General features: G+C 36.7%; 1 protein-coding gene across 1 annotated transcript in view; it reads left to right on the top strand.

Annotated features, from left to right (window-relative positions):
* The first annotated feature begins 10882 nt into the window (after nucleotides 1-10882).
* LOC114069113 (serine-rich coiled-coil domain-containing protein 1-like) overlaps nucleotides 10883-12120 on the top strand; it is a 42879-nt gene continuing 41641 nt past the window's right edge. Inside the window, exon 1 of the mRNA XM_027905677.1 lies at nucleotides 10883-10929. The gene's annotated coding sequence lies outside the window, so the exon portion shown is untranslated. The remainder of the gene's footprint in view (nucleotides 10930-12120) is intronic.

Genomic DNA, 12120 nt, shown 5'->3' with positions numbered 1-12120 from the left:
TTTTTTTCTCCTGTCTGTAAACCCTGAAAATTTTTCTGTGGTTGAAATGAAGTTGAATTACAATGTGATTTACAACTTTTGGACAAGATTAAATAATAGTTTGGAGAGTCTCAATATCCCTTGGCTGTGCATGTCTCTAAGATATGAACACAGCTGTGTTTAATTGCCATGTTTGTAACTGTAATCTGGATCAGTGGGATGGGAGCAGCTCAAATTGTGATTAAGGAAAATAGTGGCTAGGTAACTAATAATACTTTTTCTAATTAATTTAAAGGTGTCTGAATATGTTAAAACAAGCCACACTCAGCACAATATTTCAGTTAACCATTCCATAAGAATTCCATAGGAAGGACCACATTCTCTGTAATACTTGTATGGGTTGCAAATAATTATTAGAGTGTGAAAGTTGTAGGGGTATGTGTATATGGTTGTTTGCTGTTTTGTGACTAGAGAAATAAGATAATCTAATTGGCAGTACCATTTATCTTTTCTTTTGAAGAGGTTGTTTCTACATAAGTCACTTTATCATGGATATAGTGACACGTTTCACTCTTAAGAGAGAATTGGCAACAAGTTTATTGATATAAACCAGTGATTTAACAAAGTTTGATAGTAAATGTGCCTGGTTTAACAAGATTAGATAGCAAAGTACCCTTATTATTTACTTCATGAAGGACAGGGCCAGACAAAACTGTCAAGGAGACACTCCCATTGACTCATGAGGTTCAGAAAGGACCCCCTTGCATTCTTAATTTTTTTCTGAGGAGAGTTTAGGGGTGGCTGGATTCAGACTTGGTCAGTGGTTTATGCCCAGAGGATTGAATGTGCACAATCAATCTTTTATATCACTTAGCTAAGATTTCAGAGTTTCAGTGAACTTATTCCCAATTCACTTACCAAGTATCCAGCACAATAAGGATTCTCTCACCCTCAAGGACTAACCTTGAGAGGCATCCCTTCTCAAGGGGAGATTCTGGTGTCCAGCTGTCATGCAGGAAGGTTCAGTGAGCTGTGGGCTGTCCACTATTTATGGAGGAAGATCATTGGTTTATAGTTGTATTTGCATACCAGTCATATTTTGGTTGGCACATAGTTAACTAGCTCTAGCTGTTAAGCAAGGCTTATAGCCCTCAACTTAACCCAGATGTGACTATCGTCACCACTTGCTTAAGCAGAGTGAGATGAGGGGGGCACACTGCGACACTCTTTTCTTATAGTAGTTATAATTTTCACTTTACTGCACCCTTTCTTGTGAGACCTATCATCTGCATATTATGACAGTTGAGACTTTCAGTTCACCTTTTAACCATGCCTTACCAATGAGGATACTTCAGCCCCGTCTTGAAAGTATTTCCTTTGTTCCATTGTACTTGGAAAATATTCATTGTGCTGGATACTCATATGTAAAGAAAAATAGCCCGAGCCAATACTTAACTTTGTGACGCAGGTAAGTTCACCTTTTATCTTCCTCCATTTTTAATAATTACTTTTTGGTAAGACCTTTTCTTTTGTCTGTAAGTAGTCTTTAATTCATTTTAATAATTCTTTTTAGCTGTGGCACTCTGACACGAGCAATCAAACCTCACTGCAGGCATGAGTCTTACACTATAAGACTGTTTTTCACTTCAGACGAATCATATCCATTACTTCACATTTTTGCTTTCCAGCTCAATAGCATGCTTGGAGGAAGTCTGACAGGTGCAATCCTCTTTTTATGGAGTACCTGGCCCTTACTTCACTGCATGTTGTATATAATCGCCTTTTCTTAATAATGTGTCCTCACAGGTGAACACAGAACCATTTCTTCATCTTGTTGGGGTTTTTTCTTACCTATGGGGATATCTGCACTGTACTGGATATCTGCACTGTACTGGATATCTCCTGGAATTTGTTCAGTATTGTATGATAAATCCACCCTCCAAAAGTCTGCCTGTTTTCCTCATTAATTTCTGGGCCTGTGACCTTCTTGTTGTTTCAGTGCATCTTTCAGGTCTTGGTTACCAGCACAATGAACTATTTAATTGATTCCAGGATATTAAATATTTAGTCCATGCCTGAAGTCATGCCCCGTTATCAAGTGTTCTTTTACCTTGTGGTAATGAAAATAGTAAGTAAAGCACTTCTCCATCAGAAAGGTATCTCTCTCAGGGGATCACCTTCAGCTTTCACTATTTAAAAAATTGGCAGAGACTTCAATCTCTCAGCAACTTGATTTCATCTGTCACCATGATGTCACTTTTGTCCCTTAATGGTCCTATTGTCTCTTCATCATGCTGCTCATACCCTTTTTTTTTTTTGAAGACTTGCCTGCAATTCATCTTTATTTTCTGTGCTATTTTTATTTCACTGCCTGCTTTTATATCTCCTCATCCATGCTAAGATTCTAATTTAATTACTGTTTGTATATCTTTCACTCAGCCTTCTTCACTGATATTCATACATTCCAGTAAGGTATTCTCTCAGTCCTTGTGTCAATCTGCCTTTCCAGGCAAATGTCACAGAGCTGTGGCGTTGCACCGATGTATTATTTACTTTCTATCTCCTGTAGTCAGTGTCAATACTATCTTGTATGTTCAGTTAATCATTCTCAATTCCTCTCTTTTCATTTATTCTTACTTTCGACCTTATTCTGTTTACTTCCACGTGGTTCAAACAGTACCCAGCTTTGACAGTATGTGTCTTCTTCCTGACTTCTCATTTAATAAAATTTGCATTGCTGAGATTCTTCTCTGCTTTAAAACACACGTATTCTGTAGTTTTCTTTCTATTCCCTTGCAATTTTATGTATACATTGAATTTAGTCACATTTCAGATAGTCTAGCGCAGTGTGCTCGCTGATCTTATTACTTCAAATAGATGCAATTTAGACTCTATTTCTCTGAATAATTCAAATTTTACACTGCTATCATTTCAACCTTTTAAAATGCTGTTTTATTATCATTTTATAGGCCAGTTGTTCTTTCTTCTGAGAACAGGGCCAACCATCTATCTCTATAACTAACTAACCATCTGAAGCATTTTCAGCCACCATCCATATTAGTTCTTTTCTGTCCACATTTCTCTACTGGTCATCTCTCAAGGAATTCTGTGTCCTCCTTGATAAATCAGACTCTGTCTTTGTCTTTGTTGTTAGCTATGTAGCACATACCGATATTCTGATTTGCTGGAATATAATACTGAATACGTTCCATACAGCTTTTGTCATCATGTGATAAAGAGAACTCCTTGCAGTTTTTAATTCGGAAGTCAACATAGTTGAGCAGAGTGGGAATTCAAATATCAGCTGTTCTTCAGAAGACCTAGACTAATGCTAATAACATGAGTAGAAAAATTAGATTATTTTGAATTCTAGGGTATGCCAGAGTAACTCTCAATTCACTGTCTGACATAGAAAATACAATGCTGAGCAGAGCCATCCGTTCAAATACTTCCCTCTGTGATACTTATTTAGGACATCTTGCTGGCACCTCAGTGTTTGGGCTTCAGAGAATCAGGGCCCACACACTGTAAGCACCCACAGCTCAGAGATACTGGCAAGTATTGGTGAACTTCAAAAAATGTTGAAAGTTACATCAGCTACTTGTGTGGCTGCAGGAATGCTGTAAAACAAAACAGGACTCAACTTTTCCATTTGGTTAGCTTCAAAAGAAGCGCTTTCTCCTGTCTTTCTCTCTACATCAAAAATCACAAAGCTGCACCTAGATTCTTTAAAGAGTCATCCTTAAATTCTGTTCCTGTTTTGTTGACAGAGAGCCATCTGACACATGGTTGCTTGGATGTCAGTACTTAGTGGATGTCCTCCAATTCACTGGTCTCACCTGTTGCACTTTGTTAACACTCAAGTTTCTGAGGCCTTTAAGGCATAAACCATTTCAGTATATTTTCTGTAGAATTCTGAGTAGAATCCTCATGCTTTCTTCTGATGTATTCTCATAGAAATCTCAAAGTTTAAAAACTTTGCGACCTAGAGCCTATGTCGTAAATACTAAAAATTGCTGTGACAAGTCATGCTGACTGGTTGCAGCCTGGTAGAACTGGTGTCGTGGTGTAACCCCAGTCACTCCCAGCTGCTTGCTCACTCATACCAGTGGGATGCGGGTAAAAGTGATAAAACTTGTGGGTTGAGATAAACACAGTTTAATAGGTAAAGCAAAAGCTGCATGTACAAGCAAAGCAAAACAAGGAATTCATTCACTGCTTCCCATGGGCAGGCAGGCAGGTGTTCAGCCACCCCCAGGAAAACAGGGCTTCATCACGCGTAAGGGTGACTTGGAAAGACAAATGCCACAATACTTAATGTCCTCCTTTCCTCTTTCTTCCCCTCAGGTTTTGTTGCTCAGTACAATGTCATATGGTCAGGGATAGCTGTTCCAAATGTGTTCTCTCCCGAGTACTTGAGCACCCCCAGGCCACTCACTCATGGGGTGGTGTGAGGAGCAGAAACAGCCTTGATGTTGTGCAAGCACTGCTCAGCAATAGCTAAAACATCCCTCTGTGTCTTATCAGCACTGTTTTGGTCACAGTTCCAAAACACAGCACCATACAAGCCACTATGAAGAAATTTAACTCTGTCCCAGCCAAAACTTGCAGTACAACTGCAGTAAATATTTACAGTGGTTTAACAGGGTCCTAGCTCCAGAGCTGCGGTCCACTCATTAGGAACAAATTGCGGTGTAGTCTCCAAAGGCTTTGCACTAAGGGATAATGGAAATAAAAGAGACTAGTTAAACACATAGATTTCTGGAGTTCAAAGATGAGAATCTTCTGTAGCAAAGATTTAGCATCAGATGCTTCCATTGTAAAATAAATATAATTATGTGCTGTCAAGTTTGAAACTACTTTTGATTGATTTACTTATAAAGCATAATTCTAAGTAGAATTGACACTTGATATTTACTGAGTACTAACACTTACTTATATGTATGGTTGCACCAGCAGGCATGTTAAGCCCCATGAGGAGAATATATGCTTCACAAGACTCAGAATAGGCTTATTGTTTAGTATGGTTGTATTTCATAAATGTTTCATGCTGACCCAAGGACATGCTTGTGTACAAACAGAATGGGAACACTTCTGTCTAAATAGGTTTTCTTGTGATTTTATAATAGCCTGTTTCTTTTGTATAGCTCGGATGGGAGATTTAAGGAACCAAATGTGCAGGCTTTTTTTTTTTTTTTTTTTACGTTTCATTTTATTATGTTTACACTTTTCCTATATTCTATTTCTCTTGTGCTGTATTTACCTGTCTTCATTTCTCTGCTGTTTCTGCTTAAGATGATGTGTCTGTTTAGCACTAACAGAAAGTTAAAGAGGGTCTACACCTAGTTTGATGGCAGCATAGGCCTAAGGGGTGTAACTGAGAAACAGTGATTGAATGTGTTTCAAGAGTCAAAAAATGCTTTTATGGTTCCCAGTTTAGTGTATCTTCAATGCAGCTTCACCTCCAGTCTCTTTTATTTTAACCTCTTTCTTCAACTTGCAATTTCTATTCTTTTCTGTGAAACTAAATACAATGCTTGAGTGTAGTTGTTTTGATTTATAAAGCTCAGCAAACATCGATCTTCTTTGTTCAGGTCTTAATGAAAATTGGAAACAGTTCTGGTTTCCATCCAACTGGTGAAACACATTATTCTTGGGGATAAGAAGGGGAATTTTTTTTATCATCATGATTCTTACTTTTTGCTTATTGTAATAAAAAGACAAAAATGCGTTATTTAGGAGGAGGAAAGAATCTTATTTCCAGTTTTCTAATTTTTTTTTCCATCTGTTCTATCAAAATTAGTCTGATTTCTGAAAGTGTAGCCCTCTAATTGCTTGCCTATTCTGTCCTATGTAAGTGCTATGTAAGTGGTCCATAGACTCCTAGAAGATTTTTTTTTCATGTCATTTCAGGAAATGTGGACTAAAATAAACTCAGTACTGACGCACACAACTACTTTTTGCATGAGCAGCATTAAATCTATCCCTTGGATAAATTAATCTGATATTGAATCAATTTGCCCAACCTCCACATACCTTTCTTTTTCAGATGATATTAGCCTAGGTGGGTAAAGCTGAAAAAGTTGTGCTTTAATGGATCACATTGGCACAGTGCATTAAAGACAAACCTTTTTTTTTTGGGAAGGAGAGGGGCAAGTCTAAGCCTTGTATTGTGATAGCATGAGAAGTAGGTGTCATCTTCTCTCCAGATGTACAATGAAAGTAGAGCTGCATATGTAAATAAAATTTTCAGCTTAGTTTGTACCAAAGAAGTGAAACACATTGAATTTCAATATATGTTTAGGATGAAAAGTTATTGCATGTAGGCCATTGCACAGCACGTTTTTGGGAGATTGCTGGGAGTAAAGGCAGATACTGCCTAAATGACAGTTTAGAAGAATTGTCAGGTTGAAACAAGTCATAATTTATAATAAATGAATTTGGCATGTATATTTCGTATGGCTTTAAAGCATTAGTGGAAGGAAATTATGTTCCCTATACAGGATTTCCCAGTCAGCTTAAATAGCCTTGCCTTTATTACAGACATAATAAATTTGCTGAATTGCAAATAATTTAACTTTCCACAGAAGGAAATTGTTCATCTGAGCTATTCTTTGTACTTAACACCTACCTGCCTCATTTTTTATAACAAAAAAAAAAGTGACTCAGTGGGAATTTACTTGCAGCTGGAAGGCAAAATTGAACATTTGTTTTTATCTCACATCTGGTTTGGTAAAATAACACCTTAAGGAAGCTCTTACCAAGACAATGAATAATTTTTTGAGTGTTACAACCAGTATTGGTAGCAAATAAATTTTAGTGTATGTGTGTCAGATAACATCTGGAGTAAAAACGGTTAAGAATCACATTTTGATGTCTCTGATTAAGGATTGTAGCTGTATTATTGGTTTCAGGAAGCATACAAGATCAGGTAAAGCATCAGAAGTTAGAAGATATTAGACTATTATTTTTCTGTTTCACTTTGTCATAAAAATTACTCAACATTTTATAAATTATTAATTTAGAGAAAACTACCCATTTAAAAAAAGCTCATTTTTAGGAAAACCTGGCCGTTCGGAATTAATTTTACACACACTTCCCATCAGCATTATTAAAATAGACTAGCTTTCTGTGAGTGAATTACTGTTCTGACTGGATTTAATATGCATTTGGTTTTTTTTTGCAAGTCATATGCAAGAAAAAGAATGATGATAATCAAGAATCAATTCTTGCTTGTCAACAGCTTCATCTTGTGATTGTCCATGTGGCAATATTGGATTGCAGATAATTAATAAGATTTTTTTTTTCATTTGACAAGGCCAACATTAAAAGAAGTATTATGTATAGTTGTTTTAAAAATTGCTGTTTCTTCATGCATACAACTTAAACAATATTGTCTGTAATTTGTGGCCAAAGCTGACTGCTGACGAATAAGAATGTAGGAAAATAATTTTAAAATAAAATTTATGATTGCCAAGTTTGGGAACAATCTTCACACATCAAAATGTACAAAGCACTCAATTATTTTCAAAATAAAGAAAAAAAAGTTAATTAGATTAAGTCCTTAATATTTTGTTGAAAATTCCTTTTCTTTTGAAACTCTTAGAAAACATACAAAAATACTTCTTAGTCTTAGATTATAAAAAAATCTCTTTTCCATATTATCTCTATTTTTGTAAAACTAATTCAAGTTTACCTTTGAAAACATGTCAGATATGCATCACCATAAAAGCAATTATTATTAATACTTGGAAGTAATTGTAGAAATTACATTTTTTAGCAGCAAGACTTTCATTAACTTTAAAAGTCTTTGACATGTTATCAGCATTGAAAGAAGTTGTATTCAATTCACATGAGTACAGAAACAGCTAGAGAAATAGCTTTATATAGCTGAAAAAAGACTGTGGCCTCAGACAGGTGTTGGTACAAACATGTTTTTTACAACCATGAAAATATCTCTCTGTGGTGCAAAACTTGCTTTCTATACTCTTGGACCACCATTTATCATGCAGCAACTCGCCCCCCTTCTTCTAGACATAGCTGTACAAGCTAAAAAGCTTTTGTTAAAGTTAATTGAGGTCTTTTCCTCAACTTACAGTGTCTTTGGACAAGATGCAAATTCCTCTTTTCCTGAATCAGCGTTGTATAAATTGTTTCTTCTCTACCTCTCCCCACACTCCCACCTGCCTTTGCTCAACTCTGCAGATAGTTTTGTGGTACAGAAGCGTTTCTATATTTGTGTGCTTTGGGGAAAAAAAAGATTGTTTGCATGCATGTAAAAGACTTTTTTAATGCACCTGAAACATAACATAATGGCAGTTCATCCAACTAAATTCTTCTTAGAGTACAAAAAACTGTTGTCTTAGAGTAACCATCATTATTTCTGTAACCACTTTTCCAAGAAATTACTCATATACTGTCCCTCCATTGGCAAGTGGATAATTTTTTCCCCACGTGTTTGGGGAAATAAAAGAAAAGAACAGGCAGTGTTAAATGGATTTACTTTGTAGTGGTGTCCCATAGGGCTGGCATGAACTATGATGGGATGTGCAGTCGCTTATTCTTGCATTACTTCTAAGGGAGAAGAAAGCTTCCAAATGTTAAGCTGACTGACTGAGTAATAGAAATTCTGGGATAGACAGCAGGGAATTTTAGTTTACGTTCTATCCTTCATAAAATAATGCAGAAGTCTTTGTTTTTTTCTAGTGGGGAGTGTTCCTCTTTCTCATGTATCTCTTTTTAACTGGTACTGGAGATGCTGTTTTTCTGTTGTGGGTTTAAATACATGCAGCATGATTAGTTTGGGGGTTTGTATCACATTTGTATCCCTGAAATACAGAAGGCATGCTCTGGCTTGGTAAGGAGATACTCTTTTAAGGTTGTAAGTGTGGAAGGAGATGGAGTGAAAGCTAATCCTCTAGCCAGTGACAAAAATGATGGAAGCAATGTTCTGAATCCATCTGAAATTAGGAAATATGTTTCCCCGAAGAAAAGCGGAGGCACCAGTGAGAAAAGTGCAGGCTAACATCTTGGCTGAAGCAGGCTGATGCAGTAAATGTGATCAGAGATCTTCTGGCAAGTTACCTGCCTTACCGACGTAACAGCATCAAGCCTAGGAGAGCAACTCTGTTAGAAAATAACATTTTTTACAAAAATGGGTGAAGCATTCAGTGTGGTTCAGGGAGTAGAAGTTTTCATTTACCTATGCTCTCTTACCTTTGATTTCATAATGTGGCTTCCACTCACACCCTGCATCAGAGGCAGTAATGAACGCACAGAAAAAACGGAACACGTGTCAGTCATTGCCCTAAATCCAATAAGCAGTCCTTGGGCTGGGTCCTGCAAATCCTTATTCCATACTGAGTTTAATAGGTGAGGTACTGCAGTGTCAAGCACACTACCAAAACACTCAGCATGTGTGTATGGCAGAAGTCTTCACAAAGGACTATGTTGTTAGACAGATAAAAGCCTTCCCAGTGCATACAGCACAAACTTGGAAAGAGAAGCAGCTTGGGATGCTGAGGGAAGTAGGAAGCGCCTTAGAAAACAGACACTCTGAGGAAAGCCTCAAAGAAGAGAAAATAAAGGAAAAATAAAATATACCACAATGTTCTAGGCTTAAAAGGTAATATGGATAAAGAGTATTTTAAAGGGGAGGATACAAGACAGGGAACTTGCCTGAGGGAGAGAGCCATCATTGTGTTGGAGATGGAAGGAGTACAGAAGCTCCTGGAAAGTTGCTCACCTCCTTTATGGAGACAAGACCATAAGCTAATGAAAAGATTTGAGAGGATAAGTAAAGTAATGTACACAGAAGCAACATTTATTTTCACTTCTGAAGGCAGAAGTTCTTACAGGCAGGATTATTTGAAATACAGTCAGCTTAGAGTAAAAGCTCAAAAGTTCAAACAGTCAGCAGTAAAAGTAATTATTATGCCATGTCTGGTTTAATATTGAGTAATAAAAGAGTGGCATATTTTATAAACATCTTCACACAAATACTTTTTCAGTCTTTACAGTAATGTCTATATCTGTTTAGGTATCCTGCTTGTTAAGAAGATGTATTTATTCACTTAGCTAATTTTCATAATAATTGAACAATTTTTGTCTTTAACAACTTGCGTATTTTTAACTTCAGGGTGTCTCACAGTCTATCTTGAGGCAAATTATGATAATTGCACTTATTGTAGGGCTATGTTGCTACAAGTTTTCAAAATGGTAGTAAAATATCTGCTAAAGGCTTGTGAGTGAACAGAAGATTCTCTCCCCTCACTCCTGCCCCACATCCAGTGGAAGCTAAGTGCTTTAGTCCAGGCCGGCTGACAATGTTTTCAGGAGAGGACATTGATAGGTCAATATAAGCATCAAATATTGGCCCTATCAAGAGATAAACAGATGCCAAATTTTTTGTGGAAAGTTTCTCATTCCTGTAGTGGCACAGCTTTTGAGAGTTACCTGACCCACAGGTGTGTAAAGAATGGGATTATAGGGGTCTCGAAATTCTGTAATAGACAAAGACATGGGGATCCGGGTTTTTGATCTGAGTTTGTAGTAATCGTTACAAATTACTACAAATCTACTATTAGTAAAGATATACAGACACTAGTATATACACACAAACACACACACACACACACACACACACACACACTACAAGCCAGTACAACATTGCCACTAGAAAAGGAAATATATATATTAAAACTTATTTCAGAATTCCAACTAGTGAAACAAGTGTATACTTATGAAACTTCACCTGTGTGCACCATAAATATACTATGTGGGGTGCTACCACCGTGACATTCAGCAAACCATTCCCAGCAGTGGGGCAAATCAGTAACAGAAGAGCCTCACTTCAAACCTGACCCATGCCATGAAATCCAGAATGAGCCAGGTCTCCCCAGCCAGGGGCCAGACTGTCCAGGAGATCTTGTGCAGAGAAGGTCATTTCAGGTAGGTAGCAGTTTACTTTCTGTCACTTTTGGTGTAACAGAGTGTAGAATGGTTCCCAGAATAATTGTTGCTGCCTCCTGTTTTCCTGAAAGGCCAGTTCCTTATCACTGTTTCCTTGTCCTGCACCCACCAAGGTTTCTGTCTTACACCTATAGAGGTTTCTTTGTCCTGCCAACTACTCCCTATCAAGAAGGTTTCAGCAGAGCTTATCAGGGATGTCTCAGGGCTCCCACCAAGGAGATGTCTTTGTCAGGATGTTTACCAGTCTATGTGCCAGTTCTGTCAGGATATGATACTTTGAGACAGAAGTAAAATCTGCAGTTCAGAAATAAAATGCAGTTCCTGTATTCAGGCAAGTTTTTTTACTGAATTAAAACATTTAATGTTAATTGCTGCTCTTTCTGACTTGCAAGTTTATGTGTAATAAGAAAACCTATCCTAGGCCTTCTGAAGCATCCATGCCCCTAGTGCCCTGTGTGCTTGAGAAAAGTGCTAATTGAATATCCACAAAAGATGCTCAGTACATGGCCCGTTCTGTACTAATTAATCTTTTACTTGCAATTCTTTGGTTTGGGGGTTTTTTTTGGCTTGCTTTTTTTTTTTTCTTTTTTTTTTCCTTTTTTTTTTCCTCTTCTTTTTTTTCTCCTTGTATAGGGTAATGCATTCACCTTTTCTAGGGAAGCATAATCACTCAACATTTAGGCTACCAGTGTAGTAGGAGTGCTTCAGAATGAGTGGTTGTGATGGTTCAGGATGCTTTCCCTTCTTCAAACATTTTTGAAGGGCTGGGTATTGGTTGTGGTAAAATGATGTTAATGGACTATAATTTAGTTGAACTCTTAGACCACCTTGGTCTCTATGCTGTGTTGGGTTTTATTTTTATTTTATTGAAGTGATGTTAAAAATCTAGAGGTTTATCTGGAGATAAATTTTGAGGTCTTAATCTAGTGTCTGATGCTGTGAATGAATGCTGTAAAGAATTAAATTCAAAAGGGCTGCAAATACTGCCTGAACAGCTTTATTTTGATTCTAGTCACTTTTCACCAAATAGTTGCAAGATTGTAGCTTTTTTGTCTTTTTTTTTTTTTTTTTTTTTTTTTTTTTTTTTTTTTTTTTTTTTTTTTTTTTTTTTTTTTTTTTTTTTTTTTTTTTTTTTTTTTTTTTTTTTTTTTTTTTTTTTTTTTTTTTTTT

This window comes from Empidonax traillii, unplaced genomic scaffold (assembly GCF_003031625.1).
Source record: "Empidonax traillii isolate 1590-97213 ecotype Southwest subspecies unplaced genomic scaffold, ASM303162v1 scaffold1195:size221945, whole genome shotgun sequence".
Classification (NCBI taxonomy): domain Eukaryota; kingdom Metazoa; phylum Chordata; class Aves; order Passeriformes; family Tyrannidae; genus Empidonax; species Empidonax traillii.
This window is presented reverse-complemented; position numbering and strand designations above follow the sequence as displayed.